Source organism: Pogoniulus pusillus, chromosome 17 (assembly GCF_015220805.1).
Source record: "Pogoniulus pusillus isolate bPogPus1 chromosome 17, bPogPus1.pri, whole genome shotgun sequence".
NCBI classification, from domain to species: domain Eukaryota; kingdom Metazoa; phylum Chordata; class Aves; order Piciformes; family Lybiidae; genus Pogoniulus; species Pogoniulus pusillus.
The window spans coordinates 20,682,084-20,706,520 of NC_087280.1; the positions used below are offsets into that span (position 1 = coordinate 20,682,084).

Below are 24,437 nucleotides of genomic sequence, written 5' to 3' on the forward strand. Positions count from 1 at the left end.
ATCTGATCCATTCCAATGTTAGCTTTGAGTCCTGCATTTTTAGGCTAAAGCCTAAACATAAACAGGCAATTATCAGCTCTGCAGACGAACGAGATATTTTGATCTGCAGCAATCCTGCTGTATTCAAACGAGAGGAGAGGGTGAAATTAGGGCTGAACGTAGGATATGATGGTAAAAAGCAGACACTCACCAGAGAGAAAGCAAGCAAAATGTCTAATTTTAACGTAGTGTTTTGTTTATCTTGATTAATGATTTCCGGGGGGGTATAACTCTCGTGCAAAACCCGCCATGTAATCATGTACATATTTGATTAAATAGCTTAATTTGTGTTCATTTAAAAAAAAAAATAAGAAAAGAAGAAAAGGGGAGGGGGGGGGGAGAATAAAATAAAATAAAGCCAAATAAGCTAGATAATGAGTGGGCGTGTTGGAGGAAAGCAGATGGGATTGAGGCGCTTAGCTGTGTTCAAAGGGCAGCCACCAATTTCACTTCAAGAATATTTGCGTATGAAAGCTGATATTTTCTAGAAACATTCATGAGTAGAACACAGAAAGGGAAATTTTGCCAATTCTGGTCTTTTTTTTTTTTTTTTTTTATGAAGGCAAAGAGGAAAGAGGGGGGGGGGGGGGGGGTGGAATTTAGTTCAGCTGAGCCTGGTTCAATTCCCACTCCTTGGGAAGAGCATCTTTCTCTATTTATGGGAACGTTTTCTTTCTGCCAGTCAATTATACCTAAAGCATCCTTTTTTTGTTTACTTCTGAGCCTCTGACAGCAGCCTCCTCTTTCTTTGCCTTCACCTGTGGAATTAAATACTTCTTCTTTTAATTTTTTTCCATCACACCATAAAAAAGAAGACACCTCTCCAGCCTGGAAATAATGGGATTCTTTTGTGAGTAAAGCTGTGTAAATCACAGTGTCAAATGAATGGGCCAAGCTTTAATGGGGCTAATAAACACGTCCCTCTGTATTGAGCAAGGGGGGGAGGATTTTTATGAAAATGATCAAATAAAGTAATAAAAAAAAGAAGGGGCTTCCCCTCTGGGTTTATGAGCTCTCTTGTTACACATCATGTATGACACACTGACTGGCAGAATATATGATGGACTGTCATACATTGCAGAATGACTTCAATTAGGATGATAAGATGACAAGTTCCCCTAGTTCATATCTGGCTTGGCTGTTGGGGGTTTATTTTTTTTTCACCAGGGCTCTTCCTTTGACCTCTTTCTTTCTAATGTTTGATATGAAATTTAAAGGGCCGGTTGAGGTCGTAGGAGACAAAATATGACTTATGTCAGGGGAAGGAGAGGAAGGCCATTTGTTTCTTTCTTTGCTCTTATGTCTGTGGGTGTATCTATAGATCCTGTAATTCAATGTCTGGCTCACTATTAAAAATAATTAATGCCAACAGTTCAACCCACATGCACAACTGCAGAATAATAAAGCAGCAAATTCAGCCTGCTGCTGGAAGGGACCAGCTGCAAAAAATAATCACACAACAACCTACCAGCAAATATGGAGGCACATTCAATAACGTGGTGCTACAGCTACCATCCACAAGTGTTACAGGACTAGGGGGAATGGAGCCAAGCTGGAGGTGGGTAGGTTCAGGCTGAACGTGAGGAGGAAGCTGTTGAGCATGAGAGTGGAGAGAGCCTGGAATGGGTTGCCCAGGGAGGGCTCAGGGTTGAGGCCCCATTGCTGGAGGTGTTTAAGGCCAGGCTGGATGAGGCTGTGGCCAGCCTGGTCTAGGGTAGGATCATAGAATCAACCAGGTTGGAAGAGACCTCCAAGATCATCCACTCCAACCTAGCATCCAGCCCTGTCCAATCAACCAGACCATGGCACTAAGTGCCTCAAACAGGCGTTTCTTGAACATCTCCAGGGACTGTGACTCCACCAACTCCCTGGGCAGCCCATTCCAATGCCAATCACTCTCTCTGCCAACAACTTCCTCCTAACATCCAGCCTAGACTTCCCCTGGCATGACTTGAGTCTGTGTCCCCTTGTTCTATTGCTGGTTGCCTGGGAGAAGAGGCCAACCCTCACCTGGCTACAACCTCCCTTCAGGTAGTTGTAGACCTGAAGGAGGTCCCTGCCTATGGCAGGGGAGTTGGAACTGGCTGATCCTCATGGTCCCTTCCAACCCTGACTGATTCTATGATTCTAAGTGTCATCATGGGCTTACACTGGCAGAGGGGAGATTTAAACTAGATGATAGGAAGAAGTTCTTTCCAGTGAGGGTGGTGAAACACTGGCACAGGTTGCCCAGGGAGGTTGTGGCTGCTGCCTCCTTGGAGGGTTCAAAGCCAGGTTTGGATGAGGCCTTGAGTGACCTGTTCTAGTGGGAGATGTCCCTGCCTGTGGTGAGGTGCTGGAACTGAATGAGCTTTGAGGTCCCTTCCAGCCTAAACCATTCTATGATTCTATGATCATCAACCACCTAGTTGTGCACATAGGATCACAGGGCAGAAACGTTGTTGATTTCACAAGAACTGACTGCTGAAAGAAGCAGAATATCAATGTAGTTTGCAGTTATTTCTGTGATTGCCCAGCTAAAAAGCCTGATTATTCTAACTATTCAGCAGCTAAAAGCTGCAAAGCCTTTGTTTGAGACAGGTAGCCATCTCTGCTTGAAGAAGGCATTACCTCTGAGATGGAATGGTGGAGTCGCCGTCCCTGGAGCTGTTCAAGGCAGGATTGGACGTGGCACTTGGTGCCATGGTCTAGCCTTGAGCTCTGTGATAAAGGGTTGGACTTGATGATCTGTGAGGTCTCTTCCAACCCTGATGATACTGTGATACTGTGATACTGTGAATGTGAGGCCACTTTGAACCTTAGGGAAGAAAAGTACAAATGAAGAAGTATTTAAACCTCAGGGAAGAAAAGAAAATGACAAATGGGGAAGTATTTAGAACTTACTGATGGGTTTGAGGGTTTGGGAAAACTCACATGTAAAAACTAACCTCCCCAGAAAACGTATACAGGGCCTTCTTTTAGGAGTGTTTTAGGGTTCTTTAAATGAGTATGTTCCCATGGTCAGCGAGAGCAAATACTGCTCTTGTAGGACCTGCATATAATACTACTGGGTCAGGATCAATCTCAGACTGCTTCTCCTGCGGCAGCTATAAAGTAGACAGAATGAAGATGGAAAGCTATTCATCCTGTGCAGGACTAAGCTGGCTCTGTGATATTGCTGATCCCTGAGGCCATCATCTCTCTGACCCCAGGTATACTCTCTGGCATTGCCTCATCAACTCAGAATCCAACCCAGGCGTTTTACATCGGCGCATGATTTCAGACAGTCTACCAACCTGGGAAAGGGAAATGTTTTCCAACAGAAGAGCAAATGTTTTCCACGTGGTCTGTTCTGCAGATTCAGCATTCTTGCAAAGGATTTGCCTTCAAGTCAAAGAAATTGCTCGGGCATGAGCCTCAAAAGCAAATCGGTAAGTGGAAGGAGCGGGATAATGGAGGCACTTAGTGCTGAGCACAGTCATAGCTTTGGTTTGCATATACATTCAGGTGGGAATGACTCTGACTTTGAAGGATGACAGATGTCATGGTATAGCCACAGAAAAGAAGGTAACTCAAACATGATGGAAAAGAAAAGCCTCTCTAGGTAGAAGCTAAATAACAAAACTCACTTCACTTCTCCTTAGCTCTGGTAAGCCGCAAATATCTGTAGCTATGTGGAAGATTTCTACTTCTTGGCATAAACTGAGGTCTAAATCTAGGCTAATGTCTAATGAAGCTATTGTTGGAGGGAAAAAGAAAAGAAGGGGGGGGAAGAGAGGAGAAGAATAAAGGGGGAAAATTCAGCTGAGTTTAATCTGAACAGTGAGTGTATCCATCACCAAAAACGATACAAATCAGCTATTACTGGATCATGCAAAAGCAACTCCACTACCTGTGATCCTTCCTTTGCTTTCTAAATCTCTTTTCAGCCCAGCCTAATGAATTGTCAGAACTGTCAGACAGCTCCAAGGAATGACAAATGTCTATGATTTGCTGCTGCTACTTTGCTGAAAACACCTGATGTGTATAGTCTTGAAATGCTCTGGTTTGTATTAAAGGCAAGGGTAAGCTGAAGGAATTGGTGTACATGTAGAGTTGTTTTCCTTCTTTCTACATATATGTAGCCTAATGATAAGAATATGATAAAAGAAAGTTTGAGTTGAATATTACAGCTCTCCTAAGCCAGGAAATGACCAAAAGGCTGCAGGAGACAGAGTTGTTTTCCTTCATTCTACATCTATGTAGCCTAATGAGAAGAATATGATAAAAGAAAGTTTGAGTTGAATATTACAGCTCTCCTAAGCCAGGAATCATAGAATCATAGAATCAGCCAGGTTGGAAGAGACCTCCAAGATCATCCAGTCCAACCTATCCCCCAGCCTTATCCAGTCAACTAGACCATGGCCAACTAGACAATGACCAAAAGGCTGCAGGAGACAGAGTTGTTTTCCTTCATTCTACATATATGTAGCCTAATGAGAAGAATATGATAAAAGAAAGATTGAGTTGAATATTACAGCTCTCCTAAGCCAGGAAATGACCAAAAGGCTGCAGGAGACACAACCTCAGCTGTGGCCCATTTCAACCATTTCACAACCAAGTATTTACTTACAGGATTTCGTATTATCTATAATAGCTGTCTATGACCTGGCATAAAACTTGCCGTGATGTATCTCCAGGATGCTTCCCCAATCAAAATTACAGATAATAAACCACAAAGCATTCAAACCCCACAAAGAAAATCATTTGACACACAATAAGATCAGTCAAATAATTAATCTGACAAATATCAGAGTTGGAGTTACAAAGGCTCCAAACATTTATTAACTTGCAGCCAGATTCTGTGAACATTTGTCATTGACTTAAATGGGTCTAAGATTTCACTTCTTGACGAGTGACAGGCCCTGATGGGTATTTAGTCATTTCTGCTGTACCAGATTGGCACTGTACTTAATACATTTGCTAATTCTGTCATAGAACTTACTGTCTATAACATTTCCCTGCACCTTCCCTAAAGAAACTCTTGTGAAGCTGTCCCTTCAACAACACAAACAGAGGGGGAAAAAAAACAGGTTTGGAAAACAGACAGTATGACTCTTGCCTAATTAGTTACTTGTCCAGCACTCTAATGTATTTAGAAAAGGTTCCTATTGACTGGCAAATATGTTTTAATGTTTTGGTGCTTGTTGGATGATATCAGATAGTTCCATCAATGTGCTCTTGACATCACATAGCAGGTGGTGATAACCCAGTAGCTTCACCCAGGCAGCCACTCTGGCCCAAACCCACACCTGTTTATAGGCAAGGGGATGCATGATTCCAGTGACTGAGGGAACTGGAGCTCTTTAGTTGGAAGAATAAAAGGCTGAGGGAAGTCCTCATTGCTCTCTACAACCACCTGAAGGGACGTTGTGGAAAGGCTGCTGCTGGGCTCTTCTCACAGTGAATTGGAGACAGAACAAGGGGGAATGGCCTCAAGCTGAGACTGGGGAGGTTTAGGCTGGACATTAGGAAAAAGTTTTTCATGGAGAGAGTGATCAGGGACTGGTATGAGCTGCCCAGGCAGATGGTGGAGTCACCTACCCTGGATATGTTTAAGGGTGGTTTGGATGTGATGCTTAGAGATATGGTTTAAGGTGAATCTTGTAGAGTAGGGTTCTAGGTTGAACTTAGTGATCCTGAGAGGCTTTTCCAACCTGCATGTTTCTGTGATTCTGTGATTTTCAAAACAGCTCCCAGGCATTCAGGTTGTTTGTAGGACTTTATGGGGAATAAAGACCTGCATTATCTAAGTACTGTTAGAGAAGAGATAGACCTGACCATGGTACTATCCTTGAAGGTAATGGGCACTCGGAACCTGATCTGAATAAGACTGAGAGTGCCACAAATTGAGCTCCTCAGTTAGAAGACTGGAGGCACAGAATGGGGTCATGGAAAGCTGAGCCAACTGTGTCAATGAACAAGGAACAAAGCAGAGATGATCATTCCTCTTATTATTACAGGGTGAGGTTTACCTTCGTAGAGTGAGCTACCTGGGGAGCCAGTCCACATTCAAAGGGCTGCTAGAAGTAAGAACCTTAATAAGAACCACGAGGACATTTTGTCACATTTCTTGTAGACCAACTCATTTCCACCTTGGGGTTAAAAAAAGTACCACTGTTTGCAGATCAAAAGCCATTCCCAACTGCTCTTCTCCAAGTGTGCTCAGTGATCTCCATGGATGGTAGAGCCAAGGGCAATGCTTCAAAGATGGGAAATGAGGTTGAGCTGGGTCTCAATGTTTTATCAATTTCATTAAATGCTTCAGGCTTTCTTCAAGCCAAGAGCATCAGCAAAACTTATTTCCCAGTGAATCAGGCCTACTTCAACCAGAAAGTACTTGCCTAGCCCTTGTGATTCTGATTAAAGTGAGAGCTGGGAATAAAAAATAAAGAAGGAAAAAAAAAAAAGGAGGCCTATAAAGCTTAAAGTGGTTAATTGAGTTACATGAAAGACTGCAAAATGGAAGGTCTCTGTGCTGTGTGTCTTACAGCAAAACACCACTGACACACGTCAGTGCAGCTTCTGTATTGGTGTAATGTGTCTGCAGGGGATACGTTGCCATCTCTCCATGCACTGCACCAAACACATTTCCTTCTCCAAGCTCTCCTGTGAGTGCCCCCATTTTACAGGCAGGAAACTGAGGCACAGAGAAGACAAGACCTCCAAAGCATCAATTTGCTGGCATCTACTGAAATCAAGAGTAATCAAGCCTCTAAACAGGGGTTAAACACTAAATAAGCTGGGGAATCTGATCTAGAAGGTTTTGCCCTCAGGGGTCAGTTACAATAAATGAGGGGATGGAAAACAGGTCTCCACAGTAAGTGACTGGCTAAGTGGATTTTTGTTTGGTTTTGGCTTTTGGTTTTTTTACATCCAAGTTGGCAAAGCCCCTCAGGATCACCAAGTCCAACCTAGAACCCTACTCTACAAGATTCACCTTAAACCATATCTCTAAACACCACATCTGAACCACCCTTAAACATATCCAGGGTGGCTGACTCCACCACTTCTTTGGGCAGCTCATTCCAGTCTCTGACCACTCTCTCCATGAAAAACATTTTCCTAATGTCCAATCTAAACCTTGAGGCTATTGCCCCTTGTTCTGCCTCCAGTTCCCTGTGAGAAGAGCCCAGCAGCAGCCTCTCCACAGTGTCCCTTCAGGTGGTTGTAGACAGCAATGAGGTCTCCCCTCAGCCTCCTCTTCTTCCAACTAAAGAGCTCCAGCTCCCTCAGTCACTGGAATCATGCATCCCCTTGCCTATAAGCAGGTGTGGGTTTGGGCCAGAGTGGCTGCCTGGGTGAAGCTACTGGGTTATCACCACCTGCTATGTGATGTCAAGAGCACATTGATGGAACTATCTGAGCATCTCGCAGAGCATCTGTGCTGGTGGATAACAAAAGCGACCTGCTGGCACTCACTCAGCAGTGAGAGCTGATCTCCTACAAACAGCCACAGCAAAGGGCAGGAGGAAGCTCTGAAATAGGCTGCTGGTCCCACAGATGCACAGCAAATGAAGCTGTGTATATCCAGACAGGAGGAATAATGAGAAATAAATGCCAAAGAGATTACTGGGTTCCTCCCTTAGATTAACTCTAGTTTGACAGTAGTTGGGGTTTGGGAAGTCCTCTATGATTTAAGAATAAGAATTCCTTTCTAAGTGGTCTGAAACTCACTGCTATATCATCACTTGCTGTTGTCAAATAAATAATCAGGCAGAATCATCTGCAGAGGAAAGTCTCCTGTAGAACAGAGTTCATGCATGACATATGATATATCTTTTCAAAGGGACAGATACATCTTTCTTACAGCCAGCATGCAGCTTCCTTCACTGCACCTTCCCTCCCATCCAAATCACCTCAAATAAATGTGAGTTCTGCTGTGTTCACAGTAATTCCTTCATTTTTAAACACATAATGGAAATGTATAACTAGTCCTCATAAAAATTTATATCTCAATTCGTCCCTTTAATTTATAACAGGCCCTCCAGGCAGTTATTATTCAAACATTAATAAAATGCCTATGGATCACCAAAAGCATCAATTTCCACATTCACCTCCTCTCCTATTTGTACATATATAAAGCCAGATTAGAGTTAATGCCACTTCTGTGTCTAACAACAATTATGCCTTTAATAAGAGAGGAACAAATGATGTATTATCTTAATCATGGTAGGAATTTCAGTCCCTTTCATGAAACAAAGTTGAATTTTTTATGCCCTTTCTGACAATTGTTACTTAACAGCCTATATGTTTGGATATTGCAGTTTATGCAAATGTTCATGTTCTATAAATTTTAGATTTGTCTCCATTTATCATTCCCCATGTTCTAATACACTGGCATTATGGTTTAGCCTGTGACTCTGCACACAGTCTAAAATATGATTAGGATACCTTTCATTTATTTATGCCATAGAAAAAAAGGAGAGAGGTGGGGAGGGAAGGATAGGGGCCAGATTCTCAACTTCCATAAAGCTGTGTCCTGGGCAGAGCTGCATTTCACAATGCTGATACGAATCAGTCAAAGGATTTTGTCTTTCTTTTGCTAGCAGTTAGATTTTGAAAGATTAAAGTTTATCATAGAATCAGCCAGGTTAGAAGAGACCTCCAAGATCATCCACCCCAACCTAGCACCCAGCCCTAGCCAGTCAACTAGACCATGGCACTAAGTGCCTCACCCAGGCTTTTCTTGAGCACCTTCAGGGATAGTGACTCCACTACCTCCCTGGGCAGCCCATTCCAATGCCAATCACTCTCTCTGCCAAGCACTTCATAGAATCATAGAATCAACCAGGTTGGAAGAGACCTCCAAGATCATCCAGTCCAACCTAGTGCCTAGCCCTACCCAATCAACTAGACCATGGCACTAAGCGCCTCAGCCTAGACCTCCCCTGGCACAATCACTCTCTCTGTGAAGAACTTCTAAAGGAATCTTCCATTCTGTGCACTGGTTCCTTATGTATCACTGTAAAAAATCTTACTCATGAGAGTAATTATTGCTAATATGAGCTCTCCCATAGAGAGACAGGGAGGCAACTTGCATGCACAATGGTTTTTGGTTTGAAGCTCATTTAAGAGGAGCAATGATCATTAGGGCCATAAGGATTCATAGGAAGGAATTCCCTGGGAAATTTCTTTGTTCTTTTGGGAAATTTGAAGCCTCTTGGATTTGGAGAAGGGAGTGGGATAGTGGAGGGCAGCTCCTAGGCACAAATTGTTACAAGTCATAGTCACGTCAGAGAAACTACAGCAATTTATATCATCTAAGAAGCTGGCCCTGTGCACAGGCATGGAAAAAAACACCCCCCAAAAAACCCACTCAACCAAAAAAAAACCCAAAGCATCTGGTGTCTAAGGGAGGTTAGATTTCTTTTTAGACTTCACTCACAGGAACTAGCACTGGTCTTTCAGGTGGGTGCTAAGTTAAGGGGAAATTACCAGGAGTGATACTGTGGAGATGTCATTATGGTTTCCTTACAGAGCTAAAGAGGACACATGGGCAGGAATTCAGTTCCGTTACGGTTTGGGTGTTCCCCACCCCCCCACACTTTAGAAGTCACCCAGACTAGTCTCAGCTGGCTCTGGGAATATAAATGAAGCTATTTATTTACAGCTAGCACAATATACAAGCAGATATTTACAGTATATACAGTTACAGACAGAAATAGACAAGGTAAAAGGTAATACAGAAGCACAACTCCCCTCCCAGAAACCTGAGTCCCCAGGAGGGGCTCTCAACCACCCCTGCACCTTCCCCCTGCCCCTCTCAACCTTACCCCAGTCTCAAGGAAGAATAGAGGTTCAGCCAAGAGGTTAAGAAGCAAAGGTGAGTGGGAGGTGAGGTTAGGGAGCTGCAGCTCAGTCAGTGCCCAGCCAGAGAGTGCCACAAAATGGCAAGAGTGTGATCTAATGGTTACCTTTCTTCTTCTTCAGCAACACTCTGAGGGGAGTAGACATCACCATTGTTTTCCTTTCACAGCCTATGATCTAGTTCTTCTCACCAAAACATTCTACCCTGCTTCAAACTAGCACACCTTCATTATGGAAACTGCATTTGTCACAGCATTGATCTGGAAGATTTTATGATGGTGCCTTCCACTCATCCCAGTGGGAAGTTCCCGTTCACTCGCTAAGGTTCTTCCTCCGTTGCTTGGTGCAATGCAGAAAATGCTGATGAAGACTCAGGGAGGGACCAAAATGAAAGTGAACCCCATTAAGAGAGGAGCTGCCTTCCTATGTGTTTCATTATTAATACTGAGCTCAATTACTCTGATTTTTCTGTTGATGAATTAGTAGCACCAGAACCAAGTCCCTGGCTCATACCCATTTGTCTTTGCTTATAAGTGCTAATGTGATCCTGTTCCTTTAAAATCAAGCTCCTGCTTCAGTCACTTTACATCTTTGCAACACTAACTGTCTTTTCACTAATTGGTTCTGTGTAAATGAAACAAGCTGAAAAACACTGTGGCACCAATAAATATTAATAAGTTATTGTTTGTTTTCTTTACCTTGCTTATGAATTCATACAAAGACAGTGCTAAGACATTAACTCCAGTCTATTAATTGCCACCTGATAATTGCCACCTGATACTTTTCTCCTGGATAATTAGGTACCCATTAGTTCTAATCAAGTAGTTACTTAATTATTGCAGTAATTAGTCTAATGGACTAGCAAATTGAAGCTTTATCACTTTTGGATACTTAATGTTCCTGACAGAGTACTTCACAAGTGTCAGGGTTCCTGATTCAGCAACCTGCCATCGATGAACCCCCTGTTGCCATTTCCACCCCACCCACACTGCTCCCCAGCCCCTTTGCAGCACAACTTTGAAACGTGAAGCCAAAGGCAACATAGATTTGGATCCCTTTTCCTTCTGTTTCCTCTTCCCATCGCCATCTATGCCTCCCCTCCTGTGCTCTTAACTGCTCAGCTCATTCCAAGCCAAAAGAACTTTGTTGGGAAATTAAATAACATCTTGGCATGGAGATCATATGCATTAGGCTGCACAACAGCGTGATTCAAAGAAAGGAGCTAATGCTGGCAGGTGTGGGGAAGAAAAAAGCAACTGTGGGGGGAGAAACAATAAAGAGCATTCCTGAATAATCACATATAGACTGGTCTGGAAAGAACAAGGGAGGGGAGCAAAGCTGGCTGGTGGTAGATGAAGGCATGGCTCCAAGGTCTGGGACTGTTAATAGGTCTCTCTTTCATCTCTGAATAGGAGGTGCAAATCTATCAAAGCTTTTTAAGTGCATGAAAAAGCATGGAAGGACTTTTACTCTGCCCATGATCTCAGTGTCGTAAGGTTGGTGGACAAGAAGCCATTATCATTTCTCTGCCTCATGATTTTATAACTAATATCATAGTTAATTCTAAGGGGCTGTCAACCCCCCACTTCCACAATATTCAGTTCAGAAAGGGCATGTGAGTGAAATGCCTCCCTCACCCCTGCGCTCTGTCCATGCACCAGTCCATACACGTACCAGTCCCTTGCGCAGTGTGCTTGCTTTTGGGTGCTAACATGTTTGAGGTGGATGCAACACACACAGACATTTAGGAGCATGAGTTGTGGATTTATCTCTCCCATTGATCATCTTATCCAGATTCTCTCAAGTCTCTTCATGTCAGATTTGTATCAGAATTGATCATCAAGCCCTTTGGCAAGTGTCATCTGCCCCAGGCGCTGCAACGTGTAACGTATGAGCAAGTGCTTATTGTACTGGGAAAGGGAAAAAAAGATTGATCCTGACCTAAAGAGGCTAATTCCATTCAATAATACTTGACAACTTGCTAATGGTTAAACTACTTCACATATGTGGTAAGATTATGTATTCTGAAATAGATGTTTTTATCTTTCTTGATCAGATACCTCATGTTTCCATTGCTAACACTGTAGCACAGTCTCAAAGCTTGTCCCAAGAAACAGCCTCTTGAACAATCCTTGAGTGGGTCCTGCTGGAAGATGCTGGGTTTCCAAACAGCTGGGTACCTTGGGTTTGCCTTTTTTATGGATGGCAAGGTACCAACTGTTGGCAGTGAGGACAGATGACTGTTATACACTTGGGTTTTGACCTACTGTGGAACTGGAATAAGGCCAACTTTGGGGTCAGAGGTCTCTTATGTGTCAAAAGCTGCGTAATTTTGGCTACTATACAGAGACCAGAGTCCCCTAGTCTGCCGTGTAATGCATATTCATAGACCAAAACAAATCCCACACTCCAGTAGCCTCACAAACATTGGAATATATTGAGCTCTCCTTGTTGTATTCATATTATCAGAGCTGAGAAGCCAACCATATCTCCTAATTCTTCCTACGGCATGCAAATCTGTGTCCTTTCACAGTTACTTCACACTCACATCCAAAATACAAGAGACAGTGTCAGAGATCATAGAATCACAGAATCAACTTCATTGGAAGAGACCTCCACGATCATCCAGTCCAACCTAGCACCCAGCCCTAGCAAATCAACTAGACCATGGAACTAAGCACCTCATCCAGTCTTTTCTTGAATACCTCTAGGGATGGTGACTCCACCACCTCCCTGGGCAGCCCATTCCAATGCAAATCACTCTCTCTGGCAACAACTTCCTCCTAACATCCAGCCTAGACCTCCCCTGCCACAACTTGAGGCTGTGTCCCTTTGTTCTGTTGCTGGTTGCCTGGCAGAAGAGACCAACCCCCAGCTGGCTACAGTCTCCCTTCAGGTAGTTGTAGACAGCAATGAGCTCTGCCCTGAGCCTCTTCTTTTCCAGGCTGCACACCCCCAGCTCCCTCAGCCTCTCCTCACAGAGTTTGTGTTCCAGGCCCCTCACCAACTTCATCACTGGCTCCATGTGCACCCATCACAAGCAGCAGTGAATGTATGTTCATTTCCTCTGAAGTTGCTCTTTAGGTAACAGGCAATAAAACCTTATGCTGCTACTGAAAAATCATACTCCAAAACTGCTTAAACACCTGTGTGAGGCCACTGAGCAATAACAATCCCATGCACTGAAAGCAAAATTAGCCAAAGCTTACTTGCCCCATTAAGAAAACATTTTGTTTGAAATTACAGTGCCTCAGGATGCCTACATCTTGCTTCTGGTGCTGGCTCCATAGGAGAAGGCTGCCAGCTCTGTTCAGCATGGGACCTGTATTCACCTCCATTCAAGTGCCTGAAACCACTATCTGTCTTGAAGGCTCCCAGTGGCAGAAATCTAGCAGAGAAAGCTTTTGATGGTGAGAAACAGTTATATTCTTGTCCATCAATAGCTGTAAATTGTAACTGATACTAAAAAGTAAGCAAAGCCACCTGAGAAAGGCAGAAAACCTTGGAAAATCCATTACTGCCAGATCCACCTGAGTTCCTGAGTAGTTTTGCTACTGCAGGCATCTAAGCTCATACCTGTGCCCCTCAGCATGCAGCTGAGAGAAAGCAAACACTGCATAGCCTCATCTGATCTCCCCAAACTGCTCAGATTTCTCCATCCTGCTGTGAGAAAATGTGGTTTGAAGCTGCTATTCTGAGAGTTCTCCCCGCACACATGAGCTGGCACTCAGGGGAGAGGGCAGAGGCAGCAGGTTGGAAGGACCCATCAAGGGGGTCTCATGCCTACTGTGCCTGCACCTAGGCTAAGCAGAGCCTGTCTGTCTCCAGTGCTATCGACCCAGCACAAGCACTAAATTCATTTTAAGGATGCTGAGAGAGAGCAAGCAAACTATTTGTGACAGATGTTAGTCACGTTGCTTAATGTACTACTTGAAGGTGTTCAGATGCTCTGCTGATGAGGATGCAAATAAAACTGATGCAGAATAGAGTGGAATAGACTAGAAGGGATTTTCACTTTTAAGAAGCTAAAAAGGCTTTTTTAGCTTGAGGGGGAGTAAATATCATAGCATGCACATCATCATCTTTTTCCCTCTGGATTTGACTTTGAAGCACTTCTACAGTATTTTTCAGAAATGACATTGCAACAGGCAAATTAGGAGGCAAACTGAGATTGCCTTTGCTGTTGGAAATACCATGAGAAATTGGCCAATGTCCAGTTTGGGTCACCACAGTATGGGAGGGACATTGAGGTGCTGCAGAGAAGGGTGATGAGGCTGGGGGCAGGTCTGGCAAACATGACCTATGAGGAGCAGCTGAGGGAGCTGGGGGTGTTTATTCTGGAGAAGAGGAGGCTGAGAGGGGACCTTATTGCCCTCTACAACTACCTAAAAGGAGGCTGTAGTGAGGCTGGGGCTGGTCTCTTCTCCTGAATGGCTAATGGTAGGACAAGAGGAAATGGCTTCAAGTTGCACCAGGGGAGGTTTAGGTTGGATGTTGGGAGGAAGTTTTTTCCTGAGTGGGTGGTCAGGCACTGAACAGGCTGCCCAGGGAGGTGGTGGAGTCACCATCCCTGGAGGTGTTTAAAAGGAGAGTGGATATAGAGCTTGAGGCTATGGTCTGGTGGTGAAGGATGCTGGGCTGAAGGTTGGAGTGGATGATCCTGGTGGTCCTTTCCAACCATAGCAATTCACAGTGCTTAGATGTTGTGCTGAGGGATTTAGTTTTGTTAAGGACTTGTCAGTGTGAAACTGATGATTGGACTCAATGAGCTTGAAGGGCTCTGCCAGTCTAAGAAATTCTGTGATTCTGTGATTCTGTAATGACTACTGAGAGAGAAAGAGAGAGGCAGAACTCATTTAGGCAAGATTGCTTGAAAATCTTATGATGGTGTTGCATGCAAACTAAAACATTGAAAGGAAGGAAGAGAAAGAAAGAAAGAAAGAAAGAAAGAAAGAAAGAAAGAAAGAAAGAAAGAAAGAAAGAAAGAAAGAAAGAAAGAAAGAAAGAAAGAAAGAAAGAAAGAAAGAAAGAAAGAAAGAAAGAAAGAAAGAAAGAAAGAAAGAAAGAAAGAAAGAAAGAAAGAAAGAAAGAAAGAAAGAAAGAAAGAAAGAAAGAAAGAAAGAAAGAAAGAAAGAAAGAAAGAAAGAAAGAAAGAGAGAGAAAGGAAGGAAGAAAGAAAGAAAGAAAGAAAGAAAGAAAGAGAGAGAAAGGAAGGAAGGAAGGAAGGAAGGAAGGAAGGAAGGAAGGAAGAAAGAAAGAAAGAAAGAAAGAAAGAAAGAAAGAAAGAAAGAAAGAAAGAAAGAAAGAAAGAAAGAAAGAAAGAAAGAAAGAAAGAAAGAAAGAAAGAAAGAAAGAAAGAAAGAAAGAAAGAAAGAAAGAAAGAAAGAGAGAGAAAGGAAGGAAGGAAGGAAGGAAGGAAGAAAGAAAGAAAGAAAGAAAGAAAGAAAGAAAGAAAGAAAGAAAGAAAGAAAGAAAGAAAGAAAGAAAGAAAGAAAGAAAGAAAGAAAGAAAGAAAGAAAGAAAGAAAGAAAGAAAGGAAGGAAGGAAGGAAGGAAGGAAGGAAGGAAGGAAGGAAGGAAGGAAGGAAGAAGAAAGAAAGAAAGAAAGAAAGAAAGAAAGAAAGAAAGAAAGAAAGAAAGAAAGAAAGAAAGAAAGAAAGAAAGAAGAAGAAAGAAAGAAAGAAAGAAAGAAAGAAAGAAAGAAAGAAAGAGAGAGAAAGGAAGGAAGGAAGGAAGGAAGGAAGAAAGAAAGAAAGAAAGAAAGAAAGAAAGAAAGAAAGAAAGAAAGAAAGAAAGAAAGAAAGAAAGAAAGAAAGAAAGAAAGAAAGAAAGAAAGGAAGGAAGGAAGGAAGGAAGGAAGGAAGGAAGGAAGGAAGGAAGGAAGAAAGAAAGAAAGAAAGAAAGAAAGAAAGAAAGAAAGAAAGAAAGAAAGAAAGAAAGAAAGAAAGAAAGAAAGAGAGAGAAAGGAAGGAAGGAAGGAAGGAAGGAAGGAAGGAAGGAAGGAAGGAAGGAAGGAAGGAAGGAAGGAAGGAAGGAAGGAAGGAAGGAAGGAAGGAAGGAAGGAAGGAAGGAAGGAAGGAAGGAAGGAAGGAGAAAAGAAAAGGAAAATAACATAAAGAAGCAAAATCCTCAGCACCTTTCCCCCACTTCTTTCTAGCTCTTGAATTCACAGGCCCAGTTGCAACAATCCAGCAGTTTAAGATCTTCATAACAGTTTAGACCACCGCAGTCCAACTGCTTGCACAGCTTCTGCATGTTGTGCTAGGAAGGGGTGTGAGTGCAAAGGGAAGCAAGAATCGGGGAGGCAAACTGCTTCCAATTGGTCTATCCAAATCTAAGATCTATTTTTTTCTTATGGGGTGTGGGTTATTATTGGAAAGATCTCAGTCTTCACCTCTGAGTGCTTCTTTTATGGCCTTTGTTGTTTTGTTGCTTTTGCACACATGGCACAAATATCAGCCCACAGGGTATATAGGGGATAAGACAGGAAGAGGAGGCTCAGGGGTGACCTCATTGCTGTCTACAATTACCTGAAGGGAGATCGTAGCCAGCTGGGGTTGGTTTCTTCTCCCAGACAACCAGCAACAGAACAAAGGGACACAGTCCCCTTGTTGTGCTGGGGGAAGTATAGGCTGGATGTTAGGAGGAAGTTGTTGCCAGAGCGAGTGATTGGCATTGGAATGGGCTGCCCAGGGAGGTGGTGGAGTCACCGTCCCTGGAAGTGTTCAAGAAAAACCTGGATGGGGCACTTAGTGCCATGATCTAGTTGATTGGCTAGGGCTGGGTGCTAGGTTGGACTGGATGAGCTTGGAGGTCTCTTCCAACCTGCTTGATTCTGTGATTCTAAGATCAACGACAATCATTCAGCCTTTTGCCATAGAATAAAGCATAGTTGTTTGCCTGGATGGGAAAGTTAGTAGCAAAGTATCCACAGGGTAATATGAGGAACACTGTGTGGTTCATCCTGTTCTGGTGAACATTAAGTGCAAGATACCTTGCATAAAGATAATAGCAATTTTGCCTTAAGGAGCCCCCCCTGAAATGTTAACAAGGACTTGCTAAGTCATGGTTAGTCCTGGCCCTTGCTCCCATCTCCTTACTGCCATGAGCAGCTGTGTCTTGGGTCCTCCTGATGAGAAGAGTTCAGCACCCAGGAACCTCAGTGGGAAAACTACACTCAAAAAGCAGTGACTGGCAAGCTGTGTTTGAGGAAACCAGAGTAATAATTACTTTGGGAAGACACTCAAAGCCACCATTTCATCCTTCTGGTAGAACCCAACAGAGAGATGAGTGAGTGAGAGGATAGTTACAACACTTCTGGTCCTTAGGAGATGCCCTACTGCCCAGAGGGGGGAGGGTGGAATGGCTGTGCCACCTTCCATTGCTACATCATGTGGAGGACTAGAGCGAGCACAGTGCCAGCCTCCCCTGCCTTCTGCTGCTGATCTGTGCTAAAACTTAGGGGCATGGAAACGGCAAACTGATGTTATCTGGCCCTAATTTCTTATTCTGGTATTCAGGTGAAAGCATGTGGAGCAAGCACCTAATGCTCAGGTCAAGCACCCTGCTTGACTCTTGTCTTCTGCCATCCTGGTGTAGAAAAGCCTGGCTAGTTTCTCCCCTTAGCAGCACACACAGCACAGGCATCCCAGTCTGTATCAGCCCCCCAGAAACAGCTTTGGGAGGGGATTGGATGTCCTGTAATACATCCTCTTAAAGCAGCAAGTAATCTGCTTTCCTGCTAAGCATTCTTCTTCCTATTTGAATCATCTCAGCATAGGTTGATATTCAGATCATCCCAGCACAGGTTGCTGTTCAGATCATCCCAGCATAGGTAGATATTCAGATCATCCCAACATAGGTTGCTATTTAGATCATCCCAGCACAGGTTGATATTCAGATCATCCCAACATAGGTTGACATTCAGATCATCCTAACATAGGTTGCTATTTAGATCATCCCAGCACAGGTTGATATTCAGATCATCCCAACATAGGTTGACATTCAGATCATCCCAGCACAGGTTGATATTCAGATCATCCCAGCATAGGTTGATATTCAGATCATCCCAGCACAGGTTGATATTTAGATTATCCCAGCACAGGTTGATATTTAGATCATCCCAGCACAGGTTGATATTCAGATCATCCCAGCACAGGTTGATATTCAGATCATCCCAACATAGGTTGCTATTTAGATCATCCCAGCACAGGTTGATACTTAGATCATCCCAGCGTAGGTTGCTATTTAGATCACCCCAGCATAGCATCAAGATGATCTCAGTGTAGAAGTGAAGGGGGAGGAGGACCAATCACTCTGCAGTTTTGGAGGTATGAATAACCCCTGGATTTGGGGAATCTATGGGTTTTGCTGGGTTCTGGGTTGGGTTTTTTTTGCAGGTTGCTCTCATCTGCCTGTCAGACTAGACCACGATGAAACCCAACATCTTGCAGAGCCGTAAAATGGAAACCAGGCAACTCATCAGAAAAGTAGCAGCTGTTTTACACCATCACAAACCCAAATCATCATACACTAAAAACTAGATTTAGCAGTTTAAGAGAGCTGCTAACACAAAATTAGCTGGAGACAGCAGCGTGGTTTTGTAACTGACAGAGCTTCACTCCAAAGCCCTAATTCACGTAAAAACAACTTAGGCAACATTAACCGGCTGATGCGTTCGGAGAGGGGGAGAGCAGTCAGACTCCCAATGCCTGCTTGGGAGGAACGTGCAGATTTATGACCTCATCTTTTCATTGTGATTTTGTTGTTAATTTTGTGGTGGTTTGTTTTTTTTTTTCACCCAAATTTTAAATAAGCATCGTGTCAAAACTGCCATCTCTTAAACGCCGCTGCCGCTGTCGTCCTCCTGGCGCAGGGAGGCATCAGCTTTTATTGGCGAGTCATTTGTGGTTACTGCAGGCTGCAAGCCAGTAAAAAAAGGTTGTACAGAAAACTTTGAACAGGGAATGAGATGGAATAAAAAAAAAAAAGGCCTTGAGCACTTGGGAGAGTCAAATACTTCGATAACTGCGTATGGCTCTTCATACAACCGTAAATTCACAGTATCACACAGTATCACAGTATCATCAGGGTTGGAAGAGACCTCACAGATCATCAAGTCCAACCCTTTGCCACAGAGCTCAAGGCTAGACCATGGCACCAAGTGCCACGTCCAACCTTGCCTTGAACAGCTCCAGGGACGGCGACTCCACCACCTCCCCGGGCAGCCCATTCCAGTGTCCAATGACTCTCTCAGTGAAGAACTTTCTCCTCACCTCCAGCCTAAATTTCCCCTAGCACAGCCTGAGGCTGTGTCCTCTTGTTCTGGTGCTGGCCACCTGAGAGAAGAGAGCAACCTCCTCCTGGCCACAACCATCCCTCAAGTAGTTGTAGACAGCAATAAGGTCTCCCCTGAGCCTCCTCTTCTCCAGGCTAACCAATCCCAGCTCCCTCAGCCTCTCCTCGTAGGGCTGTGCTCAAGGCCTCTCCCCAGCCTCATCGCCCTTCTCTGGACACGCTCAAGCATCTCAACATCCCTTTTAAACTGGGGGGCCCAGAATTGAACACAATACTCAAGGTGTGGTCTAACCAGTGCAGAGTACAGAGGCAGAATGACCTCCCTGCTCCTGCTGACCACACCATTCCTGATGCAGGCCAGGATGCCACTGGCTCTCTTGGCCACCTGGGCACACTGCTGGCTCATGTTCAGGTGGGTATCAATCAGTACCCCCAGATCCCTCTCTGTCTGGCTGCTCTCCAGCCACTCTGACCCCAGCCTGTATCTCTCCATGGGGTTGCTGTAGCCAAAGTGCAGCACCCTGCACTTGGAGCTATTGAGCCCCATCCATATGCATGGAGACGATATAAAGACCCAACTGCCACATGAATGGACTTTCTGTTGTCTTCTGGAAACTCATATGTGTGTTCAGTCAGGTGCAATGCAAGCTTGCCTTTGGCCCAGCTTCATTTCCCACTGAGGGCAAAAATCCCTGTGTGTTGTAGATGCATCTTGCCCATAACCAACATATGGCCCCAGAGAGTGGTGATGAATCCAGTTGGCAGCTGTCACTAGTGGTGTTCCCCAAGGATCAGTGCTGGGCCCAGCCCTGTTCAATATCTTTATTGATGATCTGGACCAGGGGACTGAGTCCAGCATCAGTAAGTTTGCAGATGTTGCCAAGCTAGGAGCAGGTGTGGAGCTGTTGGAGAGTAGGAGAGCCTTGCAGAAGGACCTTTACAGGCTGCATAGATGAGCAGTGGCCAATGGGATGAGATATAACAAGGCCAAGTGCAGGGTTGGGCCACAACAACCCCAAACAGTGCTACAGGCTGGGGACAGAGTGGCTGGAGAGCAGCCAGGAAGAAAGGTACCTGGGGCTGCTGGTAGAGAGTAGCTGAAGATGAGTCAGCAGTGTGCCCAGGTGGCTAGGAGAGCAAATGGCATCCTGGAGTTGCTGTGACCTGAGTGCAGGACCCAGCATATGGCTTTATTAAACCTCCTTCAACTGACCTTGGCCCATTGATCCAGCCTGTCCACATCCCTCTGCAGAGCCTTCCTACCTTCAAGCAGACCAGCACTCTTACAGAGTTTGGTGTCATCTGCAAGCTTACTGACTTAGCTCACATCCCTCATCCTGATCATTGATAAAGATGTTAAACAGGACTGGCCCCAAAACTGAGCCCTGTGGAGCACCACTAGTGACTGGCCACTAATTGGAGGAGCTGCCCTCTTCTGAGGGTTAGAAATTTCCCTGGAAAGAGGTTCAGCTAATCACTTCCCTGCCAAAGGGCATGTGGCTTAGCCAAAGGTCTGTCATCCTGTAACAAAGAGGTGATTCCTGACTGCTTAGGAGTAGATTTAATTTGTCCATACAATGACTAAGATAAGAACTTGGTTTATTTTTTTTCCCTGCTCTGGGTAAGGTGCTTTGCTATCTCCCCTGGTGGCAAATCCCTTCATCTGCGTGATCTGACCCTGCCTGTCTGAGGGAATTCTTCCATCAAACCCCATCTGAGGGGAAAAAGAAATCAGGGCTGGATGCAGAGTAAAAGAGGAATGAAGTTGAAGCTGAGGTCTGGCTATTTGTTCTCTGCAGACAAGTTGTGGCCCTGAAAAAAAAAAGTCTTTTTGTCTCCTAACAAATTGTGTGGGTGGGAGCATAAAAAATGCCCTCTTCTTCAAGGGTATTTTTATTTAGATCCTCCTTTTCAAAAGCCTATCTATAGAAGGAAGAGCCTAGTTGCAATCCAAAGTTTGAAAAGCTGCAGACTCTTACAGTCAGTGTCTGATGGATCTGAATTTTTCAGCTAAACAACATCTATGCTCTTGACCTGAGACCTTGATTTCACATTTCAGGAATTAAATGAGCATCATTTTCTAAAAGACATTAGACCAAGGCTGGGCTATCCAAAGGACAGCTTCAGGATTTAGATGAAGACATTGTCATGTCAAGGAGACTTAAAACCTGACATATCTTGTTGCTGTTGAAAAGCCAGACCTAGTTTGTTACGCTATATTGTGTCTTGTTATGTGCAGGAGGCAAAGGGAAAGTGGAGGTTGATCTGGATTTAACATCCCTTACAGGATTGTCTGCAGTAACACAGTGCATGTCTCAGTGACCCAGATGATCTGGCCTTGTCTTCTAGTGTTCTCTTCCCAATTTATCCTAGGAGTGTGCCAAAAGCCTGCCAAAATATACAGGAAATATTTGTGACCTCTGCCAAACTGTGAAGCCTCTGGGTCTGAGATGCTTCAGGTGTTTTGATTAGACTGAAGGATTTGAGCTTGAAAAATAGGGCATGGGGAAAGGAAAGGGAAGGAAAGGAAAGGGAAGGAAAGGAAAGGAAAGGGAAGGAAAGGAAAGGGAAGGAGAGGAGAGGAGAGGAGAGGAGAGGAGAGGAGAGGAGAGGAGAGGAGAGGAGAGGAGAGGAGAGGAGAGGAGAGGAGAGGAGAGGAGAGGAGAGGAGAGGAGAGGAGAGGAGAGGAGAGGAGAGGAGAGGAGAGGAGAGGAGAGGAGAGGAGAGGAGAGGAGAGGAGAGGAGAGGAGAGGAGAGGAGAGGAGAGGAGAGGAGAGGAGAGGAGAGAGAGGAGAAAGGAAAGAAAATGAAGGATGGGAAAGGAAAGGAAAGGAAAGGAAAGGAAAGGAAAGGAAAGGAAAGGAAAGGAAAGGAAAGGAAAGGAAAGGAAAGGGGAGAGGAAAGGAAAGGAAAGGAAAGGAAAGGAAAGGAAAGGAAAGGAAAGGAAAGGAAAGGAAAGGAAAGGAAAGGAAAGGAAAGGAAAGGAAAGGAAAGGAAAGGAAAGGAAAGGAAAGGAAAGGAAAGGAAAGGAAAGGAAAGGAAAGGGGAAAGGAAAGGAAAGGGGAAAGGAAAGGAAAGGGGAAAGGAAAGGAAAGGGGAAAGGAAAGGAAAGGGGAAAGGAAAGGAAAGGGGAAAGGAAAGGAAAGGGGAAAGGAAAGGAAAGGAGAAAGGAAAGGAAAGGGGAAAGGAAAGGAAAGGGGAAAGGAAAGGAAAGGGGAAAGGAAAGGAAAGGGGAAAGGAAAGGAAAGGGGAAAGGAAAGGAAAGGGGAAAGGAAAGGAAAGGGGAAAGGAAAGGAAAGGGGAAAGGAAAGGAAAGGGGAAAGGAAAGGAAAGGGGGAAAGGAAAGGAAAGGGGAAAGGAAAGGAAAGGGGAAAGGAAAGGAAAGGGGAAAGGAAAGGAAAGGGGAAAGGAAAGGAAAGGGGAAAGGAAAGGAAAGGGGAAAGGAAAGGAAAGGGGAAAGGAAAGGAAAGGGGAAAGGAAAGGAAAGGGGAAAGGAAAGGAAAGGGGAAAGGAAAGGAAAGGGGAAAGGAAAGGAAAGGGGAAAGGAAAGGAAAGGGGAAAGGAAAGGAAAGGGGAAAGGAAAGGAAAGGGGAAAGGAAAGGAAAGGGGAAAGGAAAGGAAAGGGGAAAGGAAAGGAAAGGGGAAAGGAAAGGAAAGGGGAAAGGAAAGGAAAGGGGAAAGGAAAGGAAAGGGGAAAGGAAAGGGGAGAGGAAAGAAAGAGGGAGAGGTCTTCTAGGAACTGAGAGGCCACTACATACACCCAAACACAGCACTGCTGCAGACCTGGAGGGGATGAGCAGAGAACCTTTCAGCAGGCACAACGCAGAGCCAGCAGAGAGATTGACTGATCTTGTTTCAGATCAGATGGACGGCTCTAAATGACCTGTAAAGACACTCCCTGAGCCCTGAGCCACAACATTAAGAGCCAAGACACCACTAGCACTTCTGAAGTAGTTATTAGTGACTGAAGTAGCACTTGTCAACTGCGACTTCAGTTTCAAGTAATAGTTTAACAGCATCAACTTGAGGAAAGGTTATATCTCGGTGTGTCTGGTGTGCTGCTGACACTTAAAGGAAATAATTGGTAGACTTAGAGCAGGGGCAGACACTAGTGGTAGAACAGGAGAGGAGGTTGGATACTCGGAACAATACAGTGTGAAACAAGAGCCAGGAATCCATCCTAAGCCCCGGTATAAAAAGCATGAGGAAAAGCTCTGTTCTCCACACCCTGAGCTGTGCTGCTGGGATATTTAAAGGCTCATCTACAGTTGCAGCTTGCAGCCCTTGCTTTACAAGAGGACAAAAACATGCTGCCCCTTGCAATTCTTGGCCAGCTTTCTGAAAACCACATGTAATGCTATCTCCAGCTGATCTTTGGCTTCAGGACAGTAAAGCCCAAAAGAAAGTGTATGTGTGTGTGTGCTGTAGAGAAGAAGACAGGGAATCATGTGGGATGAAGAGCACAGTCTCGTTTTACCTTCAGTTTGGCTGTGTGATGCTAAAATAGAGGAATCAGCGTGCAAATCCAGCAGACTTCTGGTTGTCATCACCTTCCAATTAGCTGCATTTGATTTCAGTGGGTGCTGATGGATTGTGTCAGCAGGTGAGGCAGGATGTCTGCAAGGTGCTCTGGCTGCCACGGGCAGGAGAGGCCTTCGTGTGTGCATGTTTTATATCCCTGGTTGCTGGAATGATGTTGGCCTGCCAAAATAAAAGCACTGCTGTCACTCAACTGGTCAGAGGAACTGATTCTCAGCTTGGTGAGCCTACATTTCTCCAAATGTTGATGTAACAGCCAGAGAGGATAAAGCCAGGTAGAGTGCTCCACCAGATTTTGAGGTCAAAGTATGAATTTCTCAAGTACATGTTTTGGAGCAGTGTTTCTGGTTGCTATCCCATTCTGTTCTCTTGCTGCTGTTTCAAAGCCCTTTTGCAATTTGTAGTATTTGTTACCAGCATTCCACAAGGCATCTCACAGAGTCTCTCCATAGAGGTTAGAGAGCCTCTTCTGCTTGGTGCTGCAAAAAGAGAGAATCTTGTTCTCGTCCCAGGAAATGCACAAGCAAAAGGGAAGAGGAAATGATGATCTGAAGAGGTTCCTTCCAATTCTGCTAGTCTGCATGCTGAGAGAGAAGCAGCAGCAGAAAGATGTTGAGATACTGGAACATGTCCAGAGAAGGGTGACAAAGCTGGCGAGGGGCTTGGAGCCCAGCCCTGTGAGGAGAGGCTGAGGGAGCTGGGGGTGTGCAGCCTGCAGAAGAGGAGGCTCAGGGC

At 44.5% G+C, this 24,437-nt stretch overlaps 1 long non-coding RNA gene across 1 annotated transcript in view; it reads right to left on the reverse strand.

Annotated features, from left to right (window-relative positions):
• Positions 1 to 23,652: 23,652 nt before the first annotated feature.
• The window catches only part of LOC135183158 (uncharacterized), a 36,544-nt gene continuing 35,759 nt past the window's right edge, over positions 23,653 to 24,437 (reverse strand). The window contains exon 3 of the long non-coding RNA XR_010305432.1: positions 23,653 to 23,864. This is a non-coding gene — a long non-coding RNA (uncharacterized LOC135183158). The remainder of the gene's footprint in view (positions 23,865 to 24,437) is intronic.